The sequence below is a fragment of the Meriones unguiculatus genome, chromosome 5 (assembly GCF_030254825.1).
Source record: "Meriones unguiculatus strain TT.TT164.6M chromosome 5, Bangor_MerUng_6.1, whole genome shotgun sequence".
Classification (NCBI taxonomy): domain Eukaryota; kingdom Metazoa; phylum Chordata; class Mammalia; order Rodentia; family Muridae; genus Meriones; species Meriones unguiculatus.
In genome coordinates this window covers 47,655,164-47,677,695 of record NC_083353.1, presented here as the reverse complement: position 1 = coordinate 47,677,695, position 22,532 = coordinate 47,655,164, and the positions used below count along the sequence as shown (strand labels likewise).

At 42.6% G+C, this 22,532-nt stretch overlaps 1 pseudogene; it reads left to right on the top strand.

Moving 5' to 3' along the window:
- Window positions 1-998: 998 nt before the first annotated feature.
- LOC132654026 (vomeronasal type-1 receptor 48-like) lies at window positions 999-11,749 on the top strand (annotated as a pseudogene).
- The last annotated feature ends 10,783 nt before the right edge of the window (window positions 11,750-22,532 follow it).

Below are 22,532 nucleotides of genomic sequence, written 5' to 3'. Positions count from 1 at the left end.
CTGCACCCACACCCCAGGGTGAGCCCACCAGCTCTCCTGGACCCACACCCCAGGGTGAGCTCAGCACGGCCCTGGATATCTCACACAGTGCTGCAGCCGGCAAGGAGCAAGGTCATCTTTCCTGCTCTCCTGCTCTTGGGGCCAAATCACCCATGCCTTCACTACCAGGGCCAGCTGTGCTGTGCTGCCCAGGGGAGGTGCTCTTCTGAGTGCTGCAAATGGGGAGAGGCAGAGACAACTCTCCTGCTCTCATGACCTTGGAGCCATGTCTCCAACCTGCTACAGCTGGTGAGAGACAAAATGTGAGGAGCGGGGAGGGGATCTCTTCCTTGCCCAAGCCATCCCACAGCAGAGCAGGGGCAGGCCCAGCTCTCCCAAGTTCGTGGCCATTGAGGGGTGGAGCCAGCTCAGAACAGTGCTTCAGTTAGCATTCCTAACCAGGGACACCTGCATGGCCTCTGGTGGAAACATGGGCCTGGGTCATCGAACAGACCCTGGCTGCCATAGGACCAGGGGACCCAGACTTGGCTCCTGGCAGCAGCATGGTTCCACATGTCCCCATGGCCTAGGTGGCAGTGGAGGCCATTCTGATCATTATATCTTCCTCAGCAGCACATCCTTCAGACAATCACACGGTCTTCAGTGGCATCCCTAACCCTGACATTCACTTGGCCTTTGTTGGTAACTTAGGCTACAGACATAGCCAAAGACCCAAGCTGCAGCAGGACCTCACCTTGGCCTCCTCATGGATGTCTGTTCCTCACTGCCATTAAGTCTCCAATTCCGCCATTTTCTACAGTGAATAAACCCCTCCACTTCACTTTCTCTTTCATCTTTCTGCCATGTACTCCATCTTCCAAATTTTTCCTTCACACATTTTTTTCCATTGAAGGGTCACCTGTTGCAGCGCTGGGAGGCCACATATGGATACAAGGCCTGGGTTGTCGTTTCTTAAAGTAACTTTACAATTGGGTGCTGGCCTCTTTATTTTGGATATCATGAATACACACACACACACACACACACACACACACACACAGACACACAGACACACACACACACACACACACACACACACACACACCAGAGAGAGACAGACACAGAGTAGACGGACAGCAAACAGAGATACAGACAGAGACACAGAGACAGAGATAGAGAAAACCTCCTAAGTTTAAATGCAGAATAAGACATGGAACATAACACAGCTTTGACCTCAACTAATGCCATGAAAAGTGGGAGCTTGCTCTATCCTGATTACTTATAAAGAGAAATCAATTGCAAGCCTCTAACTCAGGTGGGCTTTTCTATACTAATTACAGTTTCATTTGTTATTCAGTAACTGAAAAGAGCAATTTGGGGAGATATTACAAATCAAAGCACACTCATATCCATGAGCAGTGATGTCACTGTCCATGTGTAGATCTCATAAGTTAGCCTTAAGGATCATTTAAAGAAATGACTTAAGTACTAGGTAATGTAGGCAGGGCAGCTGGAGAAAAAGATCACATGTCCTTTATACATACTGGGTTGGTGAGAAATGCTGATGACAGGCTATATGCTCGCAAAATTGAATGTTGTGAATGACTTAAAGGGAGGGAATATTTACAGATACATAAAGATGGAGAAAATGGGGAGAAATTAATAAACTGTTAAAACAAACATGTGAACACATGAACAGGTCCAAATGTGTGTGCACATGCCTTTAGTGCCAGCACTTAGTTTGCCGGCAGGGGCAGAAGTTGGCAGAGATCTGTGAGTTCAAGGCAAGCCTGGTGTATATAGTGAGTTCCAAGCCAGCCAGGGCTACATGGGGAGACCCTGACTAAAAATAAAAGAACATTCAGTATCTCTGAATTTCCAGTTCTCTCTAGAATCATGTTTCCATCTATCCTGTATATTTAATTGTTGACATAAGACAGGAGGTTTATATTTTTAAAGGCTTCTCTTCTAATTCTAGTGTCCTTAATGTAAATCATCCACCTGAAAACATTATGTTTGTTTAACTTTTGTAAGTGAGAATGTCATTGTAGCCAGGATAGCCTTGAATCCTCCTGGCTCCACCTCTGGAGTCATCCCTTTATTCAGACTTTAGAGCTCGGCTTGTCCTCAGCCTCAGCTGGGTCCCATCTGCCTCTGGTCACCCTGGCTCTCCAGCTCTGCCTTGAGCTCTCAGCATTCCATCTGCTTTCTTTCACAATTCACCTTCAGATTTCACTCACAGCTAACATCCTGCAACTAGGAGTTTGGATAGACTGGAAAATACATCAATAAAGCAGGTGCTCCATGGGAAGACTGACCTGGGGAGAGGCTGTCTCTCACACACTGTAGAAGGAGGACCCTCAAGTGGGCATGTAAATCATTGGAGGACCAAGAGTTCTGCATCTCAGAAGAGAGGCAGTACAGTGGAGAAATTGCTCAAAATTAAGCCTAAGGTGTAAAGTGAGAAAAGATACTGTTGTCTATTTGGTGCAAACTTTCTGATCACTCCCGCAGGTGCGGCAAGGGAGCTCAGATAAAGTTTGTTCTCAGCCCTCCCCAGATGGCTGTTATCAGGACACAGGGAGTAAGATCAACAGGCAGAGAAGATGCTCCACTGGGAGGCCAGGTCTCCATGACCCCAGCAGGAACGTGTCATCTTCTACAGACACAGAAATAAATGTCACAGAGGGGCCTTAAATTCTCCATTCACCTAAGCTGTGCAGAATCTCCTCAGGCGCACTGTCCTCCCCTGCCACGTCCATCTGGGTAAGTGCTCTGCACCCAAGAGCAAATTCAGAAGGTGGTAGGAACCCAGGCAGGCTGTGGGAGGAGGAGGCTAAAGAGGGGTTTTCAGCAGCTACAGAGGAGTTGCAGAGCTCTGACAGATCATCAGCACAAGGGACTGAGTTCTGCATTGGCAACAAGAACATTTTCTTCTCAACATACTCATTTCCTTAATTTTTAGACTTTCAAATTGCTTTAGAATTCATGTTCATTCCTGTGAACTAAGTAACTCACACTGTATACCTGGATAAGCTGTTAAGTTACATTTCTTTTACTAATTTACCTATTCCTAGGACAAATTATCAGGGAAGTGAAAGGTCTGGAGAGCTCACTTTCCTCGGTTGTGCATCTGTAACTTTGGTGTGCATAGAACTGTTTTGATGTAACATCTTCTGTGCTGTGAAGTATAAAAACTTCCAAAGTCTGTGTAAGTAATAGAGGCTGTAGATTCAAAATCTCATTCCACAGAGGGAGGCCCCACAGGACTGCAAATGTTCCTTCTAGTGTTTGCTCATGGCCTCTATTCTTCTCAGCTCAATTTCAGAGATCACAAATTAGTGGTGTCAGCCCTTAGCCACTACTGGCTTGGTAGGAGGTGTCAGTAAATGGCTATGATGGTGAGGTTTCCAGGACACTAACTATTAATGCACAGTGACAGTGGCAGATTCCCTTCCCTGACTCACTGAGATCAGGAATTCTGGGAAGAGCTGGTTGCATGTTTTGTCTTTTCTCTATGTTCTCCACATGCATCTGTGCAATTTTTTATGATAGAAAAACTTGAATCTCATTTTATTTGAGGAAATTTGGAGAAGTGAACCCCCTCACCCTGTCCTGCTGTCTTTATTTCCAGACTTATCCCAAAGCTCAAATTTTCATGAACCTATGTGAAGAGATGGACAGGAACTGACCCCCCTCTCCTTTCTCTTAGGCAATGAATGCACTGGGAGGGAGGTCAGAGCTCTTAGCAGCAAAGCCAAGCCTCTCCTGAGGCTCCCCTGGGTGCTGGGGGAGCAGGTTGTGCTGCAGCACCATGCATGGTCCAGTGTTTGTGTCTGGAGTCTGTGCCATCCTGCTCCTCAGGGTCATCGAATCTTTCTGTTTCTGGAGGCTGATTTGGAAACCTTGGGGTACAGCCTCACTGACACTCTGAGCTCAGAGATGCTGTACAAACACTTCAAAGTTCAAAAACACAATTCTCAGTCAGGCTTTCAGACAGAGCTGTGATTCCTTAACCAAAAGGCTCTTCATGATTTGCCTATAACGTTACCACAGTTCATTTATTTCTTGCATCTCTGAAACAGCACTGGCCTATGCTTGGTGAAGGTTTTGCCTTCCCTGGAGTACTGGCCATTTCTCCCTAGAGTCTTCCTATTTTTAAAGTTAGGATTGTGCCAAAGGTAGACATCCTGACTGAGTAACCTCCAGCCATTTTCATTGAGCATGGACAGTGTCTCCACCAACCCCCTCTATGTGCTGATGCTATGGACTGTGAGTTGTCCATGATTTGGGTAACTGTGGGCTAACACAGGCTAAAGTCGCGGCTTCTTGAATTCCTGCAGTACAGGGAGTTCAATTCCTCCCCCCACCTCCTGAGCAGCTGTAGTCTTCACAACTGGTTTTAACTGAGGAGATCTCAGGTTCCCCGTTGGTCATTTCTTGCTCTGTGCAAGTTTTATTTTCCTAATCTTTCCAAATGCTTTCCCTTTCTCTTCTCCAATACAGCCTTTCCTAATGGGACCTATTTCACAGATTGGTGAGTTTCCCTCGTGCCATGTACAGAGTTTCTTGCCTCTGGGAAGCAGCCTATTTTGTTGCACTGTGTAAAGTGCAATCATAGAACATGTTACAACAGGCTATCCCAGGCTGGGCACAGCTTTATTCTCTCCAGTCCTCTCCATTGGATGAGGTGGCCCTTGACCCATTCTGCAGATCTGAAAGTGTGTGTCCTATCTCCTGGTTTCTTACAGCATACACAGGCTGGCAGGTGGGCTGATGAGGCTCAGCTGGGAGGAGCCAGGCTAGAGGATTCTCTGTGGCTTGTTCCTGAGGAGAGGAACACTCACCAGAAGGTTTTCTCTAGAAATTATAATCTGCCTGCCTTACTGGTCCTGATTGTATAAGACTTAGATGTAGCTGTCAGTGCATGCTATGTGTAGATATTTGGATGACTATAGACATGTCTATCCCTCCTGGCAAGCCTGTATGTTTTCTCTTTTGCTACTATTGAATTCCATTTCCAGGACAGAAGTGGTTTCAAAGCAGGAATCCCTGAAGCCATGATGTTAATATTAAGACTCATAACCTAACCTTTGGCAGAGTGCAGGGAATCATATGAAAGAAGGGGGAGTTAGTAAGACCTGGAGAAGACAGGAGTTCCACAAGGCCCAAATATATCAGGGCACAGGGGTCTTTCATGAGACTGTTTCTCCAACCAAGGACCATGTATGTAAATAACTTAGAATCTCTGCTCCTATATAGTCCATGGTAGCTCAGTTTCCAAGTGGGTTCTCTAGTAAGGGGAACAGGGAGTGTCTCTGACATGAACTCAATGGCTAGCTCTTTGACTCCTCTCACCCCCCGCTGAAGGAGGAGCAGCCTTGCTAGGCCACAGAGGAGGACATTGCAGCCAGTCCTGAAGAGACCTGATAAGTTAGGGTCAGATGGAATGGGAGGAGGTTCTCCCCTATCAGTGGACTTTGAAAGGTTCAGGGAGAAGATGAGGAAGGGATTGTGGGACTGGGAATGAATGAAGGAGGTTGCTACAGCTGAGATACAAAGTAAATAACCTGTGATTGATATAAAAATAAAAATTATAAAAAAAAAATGAAATTAAAAAAGAAAAGAAAAGAGTATCAGGGAGGATTCACAGTCTCTGTGGCTGCCTTTTTCTCCTAAGAGCTTTTGGTTTGTAGGGCTGTGGTTTCTGAAGAGATGCTGAAAACAGCACAGCCTGTGCCCTGCTCTGCAGAGCTGACAGCTCACTGCCTGGGCAGTCTGATAGTGTGATGTGCTCATAAAGACCAAGTTCCTTTTTCTTATTTCTTTTCTTGTTAACTCAGTGGAATTAAAGAAAAAATATATGCATTTCCAGAAACGACACAAGAAAAAGCATGTTAGAATTCTTTTGCTTCTTAGTTAGCCAGTGCTAATACACATGCAATGCAAACTATTAGTTAAAATCTACAAGTGTGTTTTCCTTCCATGAAATAAGTATAGAACATGCACCTGACACTCAGTGCAGAAACCATAAAATGACATTCAGAGCGTGTGCTTCCGATGACATTTGTAAATGTAGTTTGTAATTTTAAAAAGTTGTAAATAAAGCTTGGAAACAATGGAGCCCCATCAGTCTCTCCATTGTTTTCCTGGTCTATCACATCACAACTCTAATGTCTGAGTTGCTCAAAGTAGAGACAACTGCCATTTTACCTGATCATTGGAAAACAGAGCTGCCCCCAACCTACTGTGTTCTGCTTCTTGTGACTGGGATTTGGAAAACAAACACATGAGCTTTATAAAGAATAATTGAGCACCACTCATTTAATCAACACTCTACTGCTATCTGGAGTACATGGTCCATAATCTAATAAAGGATTAACCATTTCTATGATGCTACAGAACATTTATTTCAGAAAATCTGCTTTATTCAATGTTTTCACCAACCATCTGCTTCAGGTATATCTCCTGTCATGGTACCCCATACTTGTGAAATTTTAAACCCTTTGCCTATCCTTAGTATCTTCCATGACAATGTCCCATGGTTGTCACACGCGGTAGGATTTGCCAGTTGTGGTGACAATGTGACATAGTTTAAATAAGTGTAAAACAATTTCACTGTACACACTTGACTTTCAGTGATAAGTTTTTACTATGTCACTGGAATTTATTTACAAAATTACATCTCCTGCATGCATGGTGTCTATGCTGGAAAGTTTTATGTTAGCTTGAAACAAGCTAGAATTATTTCAGACAAGAGAACCTCAGTTGGGGAAACATCCCTACCAGACCGGCCTGTGGGCAAGCACCTGTACATAGTAGGGCTGTGGTTTCTGAAGAGATGCTGAAAACAGCACAGCCTGTGCCCTGCTCTGCAGAGCTGACAGCTCACTGCCTGGGCAGTCTGATAGTGTGATGTGCTCATAAAGACCAAGTTCCTTTTTCTTATTTCTTTTCTCGTTAGCTCATTATCTTGATTGATGATTGATTTCATATGGCTGGGCCATGCTCACTGTGAACAGTGCCGTCCCTGTCTGTTGGTCCCAGGTGCTACAAAAAGTAGGTTGAGCAAGTTCTAAGGAGCAAGCTGCTGAGCAACACTACTCCATGGCCTCTCCATCAGTTCCTGCCTCCAGGTCCCTGTCTTGAGTTCTCTCCTAGCTTCCCTGGCTGGAGAACTACAGGCTGTGTGGTGAAATAATCCCTCATCTCCCCACAGTAACAGAAACTCGAGAAGACAGAAAGTGGTACTAGGTCGTGAGATATGACTATGATAGATCTGACCTTGGGAGAAGTGTGGAAAGGTTTTGAAACTTTGGAGTGTAAAGTACATAGAGTGCTGATACTCCAGTGGATTATTTGGTGTGATATTAGAATGTAATGCTGAGAGCAGAGCAGATGATGGAGGCTTCTCTTATGCAGTTCCATGGGGAAGCTTGAGAGTCCCTTAAAGATTCTATGAGGGTCACTCATATTTTGAGTTAAAAACCATTAAAATGATTTGTCCTGTGCAGCTCCTGTCCTCTCCAAGTCATACTAACTCCCCCTTCTTTCATATGATTCCCTGCACTCTGCCCAAGTTTTGGTTATGAGTCTCAGCATCTGCTTTGATACACTGCTAGGCAGAGTCTTTCAAAGACACTCTGTCCTGGGCATAGAGGGCTATTCTGAGACTGTTTCTCCAACCAAGGACCATGCATGGATATAACCTAAAACCCGTGCTTGGATGGAGCCCATGGCAACTCATTATCTGAGTGAGTCTCCTAGTAAGGGGAACAGGGACTGTCTCTAACATGAAGTCAATGGCTGGCTCTTTGACCTTCCCACCACCCCTGAGGGAGGAGCAGCCTTGCTAGGCCACAGCGGAGGACATTTCAGACAATCCTGAAGAAATCTGATAAGCTAGGGTCAGATGGAAGTGGAGGAGGACCTCCCCTGTGAGTGTATTTAGAGAGGAGATGAGGGAGGGAAGGTGAGATTGGGAGGAAATGAGGGAGGGGCTACAGCTGGGATACAAAGTAAATAAACTCTAACTAATATAAAAATAAAAATTTAATTAAAAAAAGGAACCACTAAAATGAAACCTTTGCCTTGCAGGAACAATTAAAATCCTCTGAAGTATTTTCTCAGCTTCAGCCTACAGACATTGTGGCCTAAATACTGCTGAGGCTGCATCTCATGCTGGTAGCCAAACTTGGTAGCTCAGGAGTCTCTCAGGTGTTCAAGACCAGCCTGTTCTAGGGAGGGAGTTCAGCACAGCCAAGGCTACATAGAAAAACCTTGTGTCAAAAAAAAAAAAAACAAAACAAAACAAAACAAAAAAACAAAACAAAATAAAAACAAAACAAAACAAAAAAAACAACAAATAAACAGAGTTTCTCAGGTGGTACTGTTCTGAAACATGGAGGGATCATGGAGTGAAGCTGTGACTTGGCACCATATGACTGTATAGAGTCCCTGAAGAGAGCCAAGAAGCCACTGAAGAAGGCTAGGCCCCTTTGCAGTGCAGAGCCAAGCCATTTGGAGATGTCAGTATCACATGCCAGCAGCAGCTGCTGTGGGACGAGGCCAGTTTAAACCTAGGAGACAAGCTGTGTGGAAGGCTTTGCCAGCAGTGTGGAGGAGCCCAGAAGATCACTGGTGAGTCCCGGAAGCCTGGCACTGAGAGTTACACTGTTGGACTTTGTTGAACTTGATTGTGACTGTGCCCTGGTTCTTCCCTTTTACATAAGAAAATATTTATTTTTATTTTACAGGAGCCCACAAAGTCTCTTGACTCTGAACACTTAAAGGGATTTTGGAGATTTACAGAGAGTTTGGAGTTCTAGAGAGACTGTGGGTATTTTAGAGAGACTTTGAAAATGTTAGTGAAACTAAATTTTTTAGAAGCTTGAATATTTTGTAGAGGCTTTGAATGTTGAAAGAGACTTGAGAGATAGAACTTTTAAAAAAATGGAACTTTTCTATTGCAATGTTGAAATTAGTTTAATATCTTGGGAACAACAAAATTGAGAGACAAAGTTATAGTGTAACAGAGATGTGTTTAGTGTCAGGTAGATAGGGGGTCAACTGTGGCAGCTGTTTTTGTCTTTTGTTTGTTGAGTCAACACACTAGACTCATTTGGGAAGGGAACCTTAGTTGAGAAAATGCCCCCACTAGATTGGCCTATGGGCAAGTGTGTGATGCATTTTCTGGATAGATGATCAGTGTGAGAGGGCCCACATCACTGTGGGTGCAGGCTCTGGGCTCAGGGTTCAGGATACTTAAGAACACAGACTGAGAAAACCATGAGACACAAGCTTGTAAGCAGCGTCCTTCAGTTCTTGCCTCAAGACACGTGCCTCAGTTCTTGCCCCAGGTTCCTGCCTCAAGTCCCTCCTCAGCTTCCCTGCACAATGGATTATCAGCTGTAAGATGAAATAAAGGCTTCCCAAGCCAATTTGGTTTTGGTCATGGTGGTTTATTTAGTCTGTGTCTAAATCAAAAAACTACAATAATTCAACAGCATGTACACCACATTTTTTAATATAAACCTGGAGCCAGCATATCAGGTACCTGGTAAGTATAAACTGTAATAATTCAACAGCATCTACACCACACTTACTAATATAAACTTGGACCAGCATATCAGGTATGTGGAGAAGTATCGCAGCTCCATTATGGAGAGAGGGAATGTTGACTCCTATGGAGTCTGCCTTTCAAGACTGAGTTGGACCATTTTTCTTTAATTAATTCTGTAATATGGACAGCTCCAAGTCTGTTAGAACTGTAGTTCTATTTACTCCCTGACTTCACACGCTGAAGGAGAAAGACACGGTATATGCTCCTGCTGACATTTGCCCACCTTGCCCTTCTCTTGTAGCAGCTCTGGACTGAGATCAGAACCAAGCAAGATGGAGGTACAGAGCAGTGATCAAAGACTGAATCATCCACCAGAGTTTTCTGAAAGGACTCCGTGCCAATGTGCTATTGTTTTCTGATTTGTCTTTTATCTTCTGTTTCAGGCAGTGACAGAGCTGAACAGTCTTTATGAGCTGCCTGAACTCTCCCAGACCACAAACATAAGCCACCAACACATCCATAGAGACCATCATGTGCTGGAATTCTCCCATGTTTGGTGTGTAAACAGTGTGTTCTTGCTCACCCAGTGTCTCTCTGACACAAGCACTCTGTTCTTCACATGTTCAAGAGGAGGTGGCTGGGACCCGGCCTCAGAGTATTGAAGGACACAATTGGAGGAAACAGCAGATCATGAATAAAATCAGAAACATCTGGATTCATAGATTACAACCCCCAACATTTGCTATAGAAATTTTCTAAGAAATTAGGATTTTCAATAGAGTACAGATAGCCCTGAATAGAATAAGTGCATACCTAATCCATGGGACCGCTTTAGTTGGCAAGGTCTGCTTTTTTTTCTTTTATACAATCCTTCTCATTCAGACTCTACCCAAAATAGGAAAACTGTCTATAATGTGTCTGGCCATCAAGATGTTGTGGGTAAAAACCAAGTAAGATGCTGCTCCTGCTCCAGGAAAACCCAAACCTGCAAACATGAGAACACATAATTGCTGCTGTTTTTAATGTTGAGGGAGCTCACACACTGGTGTAGCCACCATGGGACACAGGGTCCAGCCATGGCTCAGCTTAGGACAAGTGAGAGCAGGAGGATGGTCTGTGGGGTAGGAGTTAGAATGGAGGTCTTCAGCGGAATAAGCATTCAGGAGCATCTGCATGTTTTCCTGAGGCCAGAAGACTGGTCTGGAGTGGTATGTGAGGTCTTGATCATGGTGAATCATTGTTTTACTTTTCTCCTCAGCCACTCTTTGTTTCCACATAAGATGACTTCACACTCTTCTGACATAAGGAACACCTTCTTCTCTGAAATTGGCATTGGGATCTCAGCCAACAGCTTCCTTCTTCTCTTTTACATCCTCAAGTTCATTCCTGGGCACAGGCCTAGACCCACTGACGTGCTCATTGGTCTGCTGGCACTAATCCACCTACTGATGCTAATGTTCATAGCATTCATAGCCACGGACATTTTTATTTCTTTGAGGGGATGGGATGACACCATATGTAAACTCATTGTCTACCTGTACAGAATTTTTAGGGGCCTCTCGCTTTGTACCACCAGCCTGCTGAGTGTCCTCCAGGCCATCATCCTCAGTCCCAGAAGCTCCTGTTTAGCCAAGTTCAAGCACAAATCTGCCCATTACATCTCATGTGCCTTTCTTTTTCTGAGTGTCCTTTATGTGCTCATTAGCAGTCACCTCTTAGTATCAATTATTGCCACTCCCAATTTGACTTCGAATAACTTCATGTACGTTACTAGGTCCTGTTCTCTCCTACCCATGAGTTACCTCATGAAAAGCACATTTTGTACACTGATGGCCGTCAGGGAAGTCTTTCTTATTAGTGTTATGGTCATCTCTACTTGGTACATGGTGGCTCTCTTGTGCAGGCACAGGAAGCAGGCCCAGCATCTTCACAGCACCAGGCTTTCTCCAAAAGCATGCCCAGAGCAAAGAGCTAACAGGGCCTTCCTTCTGCTCATGAGCTTCTTTGTGTTGATGTCCATCTTGGATGGCTTTATCTCCTGCTCAAGAACTATGTTCCTGAATGATCCAACATCTTACTATATCCGACTCTTTGTTGTCCACAGCTATGCCACAGTCAGCCCTTTTGTGTTTATGAACACTGAAAAACATGTCGTTAACTTTTTCAGGTCTATGTGTGGAAGGACATAAATGTTTGAATATTCATTGATCATTGATGGGCCTATTTCTTTATAAGAGGACCCAATACACTGCCATCAGAACTGTCAGTCATGGCATGGTGTTCATGTGCTTTGGTGTACATGAAAATCTAAAGCAGTGTTTTTGTTTTTGTTTTTGTTTTTCTGTTAAAATTATTTACTTTAACCTGTGTGGTAACAAACATGTAGCAGAAAATTAAACCTCATCCCTTTTCTGATATGACCAGGGCATTTTTGTTTCATTTTATTTTATTTTATTTTATTTTATTTTATTTTATTTTATTTTATCTTTTTCCTCAATGCGTCATTATGGGAATCCTATGAGGTGGCTCTCATGCATCATGGCCGTGGACAGCTCACACTGTTTTGAAGGATGTAACCATGTCTAACACATTTCAATATTTTAATTTCCTGTGGTATAGCTATTTTGACAAATTAAATGAGGAGGCATTTCTTGCCATAGTTACACACTCCAGAAAGAAAGGAATCATACACAGAACTTTCAGAAGAGAATTCTTTGCAAGAAGCACATGTGATGTATACAGCAATGCGAACAACAGCTGGATTTAAAATTCTCAGAGTTATCAAAACTTTTGACCCAAACACAGCCTCTGCACAGCATAGGACCACGTTCAGTTTTACGGTGCAAGGCAGTTAGTTCCAGCACTGGTCACCAAGGTATGGTGCCCTGGAAAACAGGAAAGACCCACACCACTGGCCAGCTCCCTTGAGGTTCAACACTCTACACAACATTTCTTCTAAAACCAAATTCCTCCTCCTTTCACCTCTGCTATAAATAGATTGGGATAAAGTCTGTTGCTTGGGGAAACATTTATATCCATGAGGCAGTTTATCAGACTATAATAAGGAAGTTTAATAAGCCAATCAAACATATGTCATCTAGATTACTATGCAAGGGGACATGGCAACACAGGGGGCATGAAAAGCCTTGTTTAAGTTAATTTGGGATTCAACTTTTGGACTGATGTCCCCTGGGCCTATTGTTCCCATACACTGAACTTCTTCCTGGCTTCAGCCTGGTTGTCCCATCTCTTGGTTGTTTTCTGTGTCAGTTGAGCATAGACAAACCACCCATTGTTACCCATTGTTAAAGGGTAGGAAAACTTTTTTTCCAAGCAAATGGACCCAAGAAGCAAGCTGAGGTTGCCATTCTAATATCTTCAAAACAAAAAGACTTCTAATTAAAATTAATCAAAAGAGATGGGAAAGGACTCTTCATACTCATCAAAAGGAAAATCCAACCGCAAAAAAATGTTAATTCTGAACATCTATGCCTCAAAATGAAGGGCACCCCCATTTGTAAAAGGAACATTAGTAAAGTTTTAACCACACATTGAACCTTATACATTAAAAGCAGGGGACTTCAATACACTACTCTTATCAATAGACAGGTCATCCAGACAAAAACTAAGCAGAGAAATAATGGAGCTAACAGCCATTGTGAGTCAAGTGGACCAAACAGAAGTCTAGAGAATATTTCACCCAAACAGAAAAGAATATTCACTCTTCTCAGGATCTCACAGATCTTTCTCCAAAATTGGCTACATACTCAGTCACGAAGTGAGTCTCAACAGGTACAAGAAAATTGAAATAACCACCTGTAGCCTATCATACTCTCACAGATTAAAGCTATATTTTAACAATAAAAGAAATAACAAAAAGCCCACAAAATCATGGAAACTGAATAACTATCCTCTAAGTGACCACTGGGTCAAGGCAGGAATAAAGAGGTTAAAGACTTCCTAGAATTCAAGGAAAATGAATGCACAGCATACCTGAACTTATGAAACACAATAAAAATGGTAGTCAGAGGAAAGTTCAGACTCCATACTAGCAACTTAGTAGCACCCCTGTAAGCTCTAGAACAAAAAGGAAGCAAATTCATCCAAGAGGAGTAGAGGAAAGTAAATAATCCAACTAAGGACTGAAATCAATAAAATAGAAACAAAAAGACCAATACAAAAAAAAAATCAGTGAAACAAAGAATTTGTTATTAGAAAATATAAACAAGATAGACAATCCCCTGTCCAAACTAACTAAAAGGCAGAGACAAACTATCCAAATTAACCAAACAAAAAATAAAAAGGATGACATAACAGATACCAAGGAAATCCAAAGAATCATTAGGTCATACTTCAAAAACATCTACTCTACAAATATGGAAAATCTAAAAGAAATGGACAGATATCTTGATAGATACCACTTACCAAAGATGAATCAGATAAACAACTTAAATAGAAGTCTAGCTTCTAGGGAAATAGAAGATGTCATTAAACGTCTCCCAACTAAAGGAAGTAAAAAAAGCCCAAGGTTGTTCTGTTGCTCTCCTTGTGGAGACCCTGTCCTCTCCAGCTCTTACTATTTCCCAGTTCTTACCTAAAATTCCATTCACTCTGCCCAACAGTTGCCCATTAGGCTCAGCATCTGCTCCGATAGTCTGAACGGCAGAGGCTTTCAGAGGCCCTCTGTGGTAGGTTCCTAGGTTTTTTCCTGTTTTCTTCTTCTTCTGATGTCCATCCTCTTTGCCTTTTTGGATGGGGATTGGACATTTTTGTTAGGGTCCTCTCTCTTGCTTAGTTTCTTTAGATACACAGGTTTTAGTGGGTTTGTCCTATGTTGTATGTCTATATGAGTGAGTATATACCATGTGTGTCTTTTTGCTTCTGGGACACCTCACTCAGGATGATCCTTTCCAGATCCCACAATTTACCTGCAAATTTGAACACAGGGAACTTCCCAGAGAATCATACTCCAACCAAAGACTATTCATGGAGATAACCCAGAACCCCTGCACAGATGTAGGCCAGGGCAGTTCAGAGTCCAATTGGGTTACATAGTAATGTGAAGAGGGACTGCCTCTGACATAATCTGATTGACCTGCTCTTTGATCACCTCCCCCTGGGGGGGAGCAGCCTTACCAGGCCATAGTAGAGGACAATGCAGCCACTTTTGATGTGAACTGATGGACTAAGATCAGAAAGGAGAGGAGAACCTCCCCTATCAGTGGACTTGGGGAATGGCATGCAAGCAGGGGGAGGAGGGAGGGTGGGGTTGGGAGGGGAGGAGGGAGGGGCTTATGGGGGGATGCAGAATGAATAAAGTGTAATTGATGAAAAATTTTTAAAAAAAAAGGGAAAAATAATTTAAGAACCTTAAATGACTTTCAAAAGTGGAGGAAAACATGGAGTTAGTCAATTGGCATGGAGCGCGTCTCGCCCCTGGGGGCAATGGTCTCCTGAACCTACTCAGACCTTGGACACCACCACTGCTAGTTCTAGAACTGATGCAGGATGTTCCAATGAGGGGGTTAAGGCTTCTTGTAATATTTCCTATAAGTACACACCTGTTTGTTTATATCCCCCATTTTTATTTATTGTTACCCAGATAGAGCCAAGTAATTGTGGTAATGATACTTGCTTTTTTGCCCAATGCTGGAATGCTAGTTAATTTAGGTGTGCCCTGGTTACTCGCATGCCTCACTGCGTGCCTGTGCCCATTGATGCCCCTCACGCTATGACTCTCTTCAGACAGAAAAGGGATCTTGGAACTACAGCCACCATTGTTACTACCATCTCATTGGCGGCTGTTAGAGCTACCACCGGGGCATTAGCCATGAGTCATCCTGGGCAGACTGCTCAGACCCTGAATAATCATGTAGCCAATGTAGCTCATGCCTTAGTTGTACAAAAAGGAATTAATGCTCAACTAAAAGGAAGCTTGATGGTGTTCAATCAGAGGATTGACCTCATGCAGGAGCAAATTGATACCCTATGGCAAATCGCTCAACTTGGCTGTCAATGAAAATATGCTGGACTTTGTGTCACTAGCATATAACATGAGAATTTTTCCTGTGCTGCAAATCTGTCTAAACAATTGTCGAACTATATTTTAGGTAATTGGACTGGAGAATTCGATACTACGATGGAGCAGCTGAGAGTGGCCATTGTCACGGTAAATTCTACCAGAGTGGACGCAGGACTAGCCACAGGATTATCATCATGGATTGCTGCAGCCATGAATCATCTGAAGGAATGGGCGGGCATGGGAGTGTTAGCAGGCCTTCTGGTGTTTGTCTCCTTGGTTTGCCTGTGGTGTATATGCGAGATTAGAGTCTCACAACAGCGTAATGCAGCCATGATCATTCAGGCCTTTACAGCCATTGAAGCAGGAGAGTCTCCCCAGCATGTTTGGCTACCATCAAAAGCTAAAATGTTATGCTCAGGATGCGAGGCTAAGCACTGCACTCAGGGTCAGCCGCTTTGGAACCAGAGAAGAGCATGTCTGATTGAATGCGGGTTGATGCCCCAGGTCCCGCCTCTGAGAAAAAGGTATCGGTCCGGTCTGATGCTCTTTGGGTGGATGACACCTAAATGAACATCAGTACAAAGTCCCAATTTATTTCTAATATCAGAGATCAGACCTCTACTCTTGCCTGATGCGTCTAAAACAAAAAGGGGGAACTATAGAGAGCTGCGGAATGCTATTCCGTGAAGATGGAGCTGGTTTCCACCTTCCACCTTCCTGATGGTGAGTGCTCTCTGTCACGAACAATTCCACATTTGGCTAAGGCTGAGGATCTGGCTTGCTTCCATGTATGTGGACCTATCTGCATTGCCCACGTGGCACGCTGGGGTTGGCTACCCAGAGGCTATTTAAGCTGTGGGCTGGCTTTCCCCAGGGTCAGATGATTGTTCAAGGTTCCTGAATAAACTGCATTGAAAAAAAAAAAGCCCACGGTTCTATGATTTTAGCACAGAATTTTCTGGATTTTCAAAGAAGAGATAATAACAATACTCCTCAAATTATTCCACAAATTAGAAACGGGAGAAACATTGTCAGATTTATTTTGTGAGGCCATAATCACCCTGACATCCAAACCAGGCCAACTCAACAACAGAAAAAGAAAATTACAGACCAATTTTTCTTATGATCATTGATTCAAAAATACTCAATAAAATATTTGAAAACCAAATCCAATAACACGTTAAAAATATCATCTATCATGACTATCGTCCCGGGATCATCCCAGGGATGCATAAATGGTTTAAAATACAAAAATCAGTCAATGTAACCCAACACATAAATGAACGGAAAGAAGAAAAAACATATGATCATTTTATTGGATGCTGAAAAAGCCTTTGAGGAAACTCAACACCCCCTCATGATAAAAATCTTGACGAGATCAGGAATACAGTTACATACTTCAACATAAAAACAGCAATATATAGCAAGGTGTTAGCCAACATCAAATTAAATAAAAATTCACAGCAGTTCCACGAAAATCTGGAACAACAGAAGGCTGTCCACTTTCTTCATATCCATTCAATATAGTACTTGAAGTTCTAGCTAGAGCAATAAGACAACTAAAAGAGATCAAGGGGATACAACCAGGAATGGAAGAAGTTAAAATATCATTATTTGCAGATGATATGATACTATACATAAGCTACCCCAAAAATTCTACAGGGGAACTCCTACAGCGGATAAACACCTTCAGTAAAGTGGCTGGATACAAAAGTAACTCAAGAAAAAAAAATCAGTAGCCCTTCTTTCTACAAATGACATGTAAGCTGAGAAAGAAATCAGGGAAACATCATCCTTCACAATAGCCACAAATAATATGCAATATCTTGGGGTAACTCTAACTAAGCAAGTGAAGAGCTGAATGACAATAACTTAATGTCTTTAAAAAAATTGAAGAAGATATCAGAAGTTGGAAAGATCTTCCATGTTAATTGGTCAGTAGGATCAACATAGTAAAACTGGCCATCTTACCAAAGCAATCTACAGATTCAATTCAATTCCTCACCAAAATTCCAACACAATATTTTACAGACCTGGAAAGAAAAAATACTCAACTTAAAATTGAAAAAGAAAAAGCCAGGATACCTAAAACAATCCTGTACAAAACAAAAACAAAAAACAAAGAACAACAAAAAAAAAAAACTACTGGCAGTATCACCATTCCTGATTTCAAACTCTACTACAGAGCTATAGTAATAAAACAAACAAACAAAAAAAAAAACAACAAAAAAACATAGTATTGGCATTAAAAAACAAAACAAAACAGGTGGGTCTAAGGAATTAAATCAAAGACCCAGATGTAAAGCCACAAACCTATGGACACCGGATTTGTTACAAAGAAGTCGAAGATGTACAATGAGGGAAAAGGCATGTTCAATCAATTGTGCTGGCCTTACTGGCAAATATACCCATTCAATCAACCTGCATAAAATTCACATCCAAGTGGATCAAGACCTCAACATAAAACCAGATACTCTGAACCTGACAGAGAGAAAGTGGTCAGTAGTTTTGAGTACACTGGTATTGTTTTCTAGTACCTGGCTATATGAGAGTCTCCATAAAATGACTGCCCTTCTTGACAAGGGCTCTGTGAGTTGCCCAGGCTGCTCTTGGACTAAGTATGTTCCTTCCTCCTCTCCTCAGTCCTGGGTGCAGGTGTGTGCACCATGTCTGTTGGGGAGACTGAGACACAGAGCATAAAGTTCCACTAAAGCAAAGCACAGCCTCTTCCTGAAGTCTTCAATGAAAATGAGGTCTCCATTCCTGCTCCTCAGAGACTGGGGTCCATTCAGAGATGGCCTCAGCCTCAGCTATATTCCACCTGCCTGTGACCACCTCAGCTCTGAGCTTTGCCTCTACTTCTCTGTTTTTCAATCTGTTTTGTTTCTGACATCTGCTGAAATTGACATTGGGTAACCAAACGGATCTATTATATAAAGAGCATGGTAATGCAATGGGAATCACTCAGTAAAATGTATTTACAGCTCTGCTGGTACATAGAACTCAGCATATTAATCTTGTAGAAGTTTTACCTTTCCTAATGATGCTTTACCATTCTATTTTAGAAAATCTCAATTTAAATTTTTTAGGTTATTTTGTTATGTGTGTTACACTTTTTGGGTGTTTTATTTTGTTTGCTTTTGCTGTGTCTATATATTTGTATTGCATGCATGCCTGTTGCCCGAGGACCTCAGCAGTTTTGGGAACCCCTGGACCTAGAGTTACAGATGGTTTTGAGCTGCCATGTGAGAGGTGAGAACTGTACCCGGGGCCTCTGTCAAAGCAGCAGGTTCTCACCACACCAAGCACCCCATGTTTACAGTCTTTAACTGGCCATCAACTCTGATTTTTTAAAGTTACTTTTCATCTTATGTATTTTGTGGGATGGGGTAGGGTGTGTATGTCACAGCACACATCTCGGGGTCAGAGGACCACTCTTTGAAATTGGTTCTTCCCTTCTAGAATGTAACTCATCATGACTGGAGGCCAGCACTTCTGAACACTGAGGCTCCCTCATTTCTTCTGCTCTGAGCACTTACTTAGCTGGTGCATCAGGTTTGGTAACTCAGGCCCTTTTGCTTTCCCTCATATCTCACATTAAAGATAAAATAAAACCATCTTACACCCATGATATTAAAATGATAATTATTTCATTACTATATGACTTCATTTTTTATTATTGCATAATTTAGGATTATGATACTTGAATTAAAGTAAATACTTGCATTGCATGAGAAATAATTTTCGAGAAGACCCGTCATCAAATCTTCTGCTGTACCTCTGAGGCTTTGGCCACCTGAGTCTGAGTAGCATCACTGCTTCCTCAAGGAGGTATGAAATCCTACACACCTGTGCAGCCCCTCATTCAGGATGAGTTAGATAATTCTTCTTTCATTAAAACCTTACAATGGGAATGGCCCTCAATCTATTGAAACTATAATTCTTATTAATTGTTTTGCTTTCAAATGCGGAAAGAGACAAAACGTAGACCACATTCCTGGCAGCCTCTGATAACTGAACACTTCTCATGGAGGCTTTTGTTTGTTGTGACATCAGCACATACCTCAGATGAAGTTACAATGTGAGATTCACAGAGAAGGACTAAAATGCTACCAGGATGCTCTGGAAAGGATTGCTTGGGAAGTCTATTGTGTTCATGCTTACCCTTCTCTGATTTGGGCTGGGAGAAACCAAACGGTTTTTTTTTTTTTAAAATCTGTATTAACTATTCCAAGTCACAAACATAAGGAACCTTCATGAGAATAAAGCCAGCAGCCTACACTTCCAAGAGTTCGCCCTGTACAGGGAACACCGCCATGCTTGGTATGTAGACTTCATCTTCTTACACATCTCCCTGACACAGGCACACAGATGTCATATGTTCTAACGCTGTAGCTTAGTCCCAGACTGCTCAGGGTCACACACAGGATATGGCAGGAGTGAGTATGATGTGAAGGAGTCTGGATTCAGAATTTCCACTCCTAATGCTCCCTGCACATCCACATGAAGAGCACAAGGTCTGAAGTAAATGAGCAGAACAAAGAGATTGGAATAAAATGACTCTGGGCCTGTTTAAGACAAGGACACAGCTTCATCTGAGGATCTTATTTCTATTTTCTTACAATCCTCATGGAACTTCACCAAAACCTGCAGAGCTGCTCTGTGTCTGGCAATCAACATGATGCAGATGAAAGACAAGTAAGACATTGCTTTTGCCTAAGGAAACCTCAAAAAGGAAACAGTAGGAAAAGAAATATTTTCTTGACACATGACAATTGTAATGTGGGAGAAAGCTTCTATCTGGATGGGGCAATAAGTGTCAGAACAATGGAGAGAGTGGGCATCCCTTCTGGGCACTTTGAGATGAAGGCAATCTTAAGCGGAATAAGGCAGAGCTGTGAAATAAACATCTTTCCAAGGAGAGTGGAGCTGCCATTGTCTGCAGCTGATGATCAAGGCTAGATTGGTGATAGAAATCTTCTTGCTGTTCTCCCCTCACAGTTGCTACCTGCTTCTTTCAGCCTTAAAATGAACAAAATCAACAAACTGTCAGGTAACACCAAGGTAAGAAACACCATTTATGCTGGAGCTGGGATTGGGCTCTCAGGCAACAGCTTCCTTCTTCTCTTCCACATCCTCATGTTTATTCGTGGGCAGAGGCCCAGACTCACTGATCTGCCCATCAGTCTCTTGGCCCTAATCCACATACTGATGCTGCTAGTCGTGAGTTTAGTAGCTTCAGACATTTTTATGCCAGGGAAGAGATGGAGTGATTCCACATGCAAATTTGTCATGTTCTTGTACAGGTCTTTTAGGAGCCTCTCTCTTTGTGCCACTAGCCTGCTCAGCATTCTCCAGGCCATCACCCTCAGTCCCAGAAGTTCCCATCTAGCAAAATTCAAATGTAAATCTCCACACCACATGCTAGGTTGCCTTCTTTTCCTGAGTATCTTTTATTCATCCATTAGCAGTCCCCTTATAACATACATAACTGCAACGCTAATCTGACCTCACCTGGCTTTATATAAGTCAGTCAATCTTGGTGTGTTGTGCCCATGAGCTACTCTGTCCATCACACATTTTTTATATTGTTGACCTCCAGGGATGTCATCTTTGTAGGTCTTATGACCCTCTCCAGTGGGTACATGGTGACTTTCCTATAAGACATAAGAACCAGTCCCAGCTTCTCCACAGTGCCAGCCTTTTCCTCAGACTATCTGCAGAACAAAGAGCCACACGGACCATCCTTTGCATCATGAGTTCCTTTATGGTGATGTACACCTTGGACAGCGTCATCTCCTACCTAAGAAGTATAGATGATGACCTGATTTTGTTTTGTTTCCATATTCTCACAGTCCATGGCTATGACACAGTCAGCCCTGTTTTGGTTCTCAGTACTGAAAAGCACATAATTAACATTTTTAGATCCATGTATGGAAGGATGGTAAACATCATATTACTTGGGTATAGGTAAGATTCCTTAAGATAAGCCGGTATTCTGGCATTAGAGCTATGAATTGTAATGTAGTTTACATGAGCTTCGGGTTAAACGAAATTACAGATTTGTCTTTTTGCTGTTGTTAAACCTATTTCTTATGAGATGTGTGGATGCTACACATAAAAGACAAACCACATGCCAGATACATGAGTCTTTTGTACTTCCCAGTGTGTCTTTTGGGGAGACATAAAGTGACTGTCTTGTTAGAGTCTGGATTATCCACAGCCATTTATAATACGTGACAGCTTATGATAGTCTTCGTTTATTCAAATCCCTCAGCTATCTCTGTTTTGCCAAATGAGGTTTGTAAATAGTTATTATTATAATTATCAAGTATCCAGAAATGTTCAAATCATTTAGCATACACACACACACACACACACACACACTCAGAGTGAGAGACAGAGACACAGAGAGACAGAGCCAAAAACAGACGGAGAATCTACGTATAAAATGCAGTCCTGATGATGGATAAACAGAGTTCAGCTTCTCTGCACTGGAGTGTTACTCCAGCTTTAAAAGAGAAGGAGATTGTGCACATGGTCCCACACAGATTGGCATGAAGCCACTGTACTGACTGCAATGAGAGTCTAGGCAGAACAAATTCTGTCTGGACTACTGGGAGCAGGAAGAGCTTGGAAACTTTCAGGAGTGGAAACAAAAGCAGACTCTCATCCTCAGCTCAGGAGGGAAGGCCATGGGCGACTTGCTGGGTGGAGGCAGACTGTAAAAATGTAATCAACGCCAAGCAGTATGCTGAAGATGGGAAATTCTTGTTTTGTTTGTGCTTTACCAAAATAACAATGTGTTCAGTTACCTTAACCAAGCAGTGAAGTATATTTTCCCTGAAATAATAAAGTGAACAATGGGGATGGGGAGATGGTTCAGGAGTTAAGAACACTGGCTGTCCTTGCAGAGGACCAAAGTTCAATTCCCAGCCTCCATATGAAGGCTCACAACTCTTAGTAACT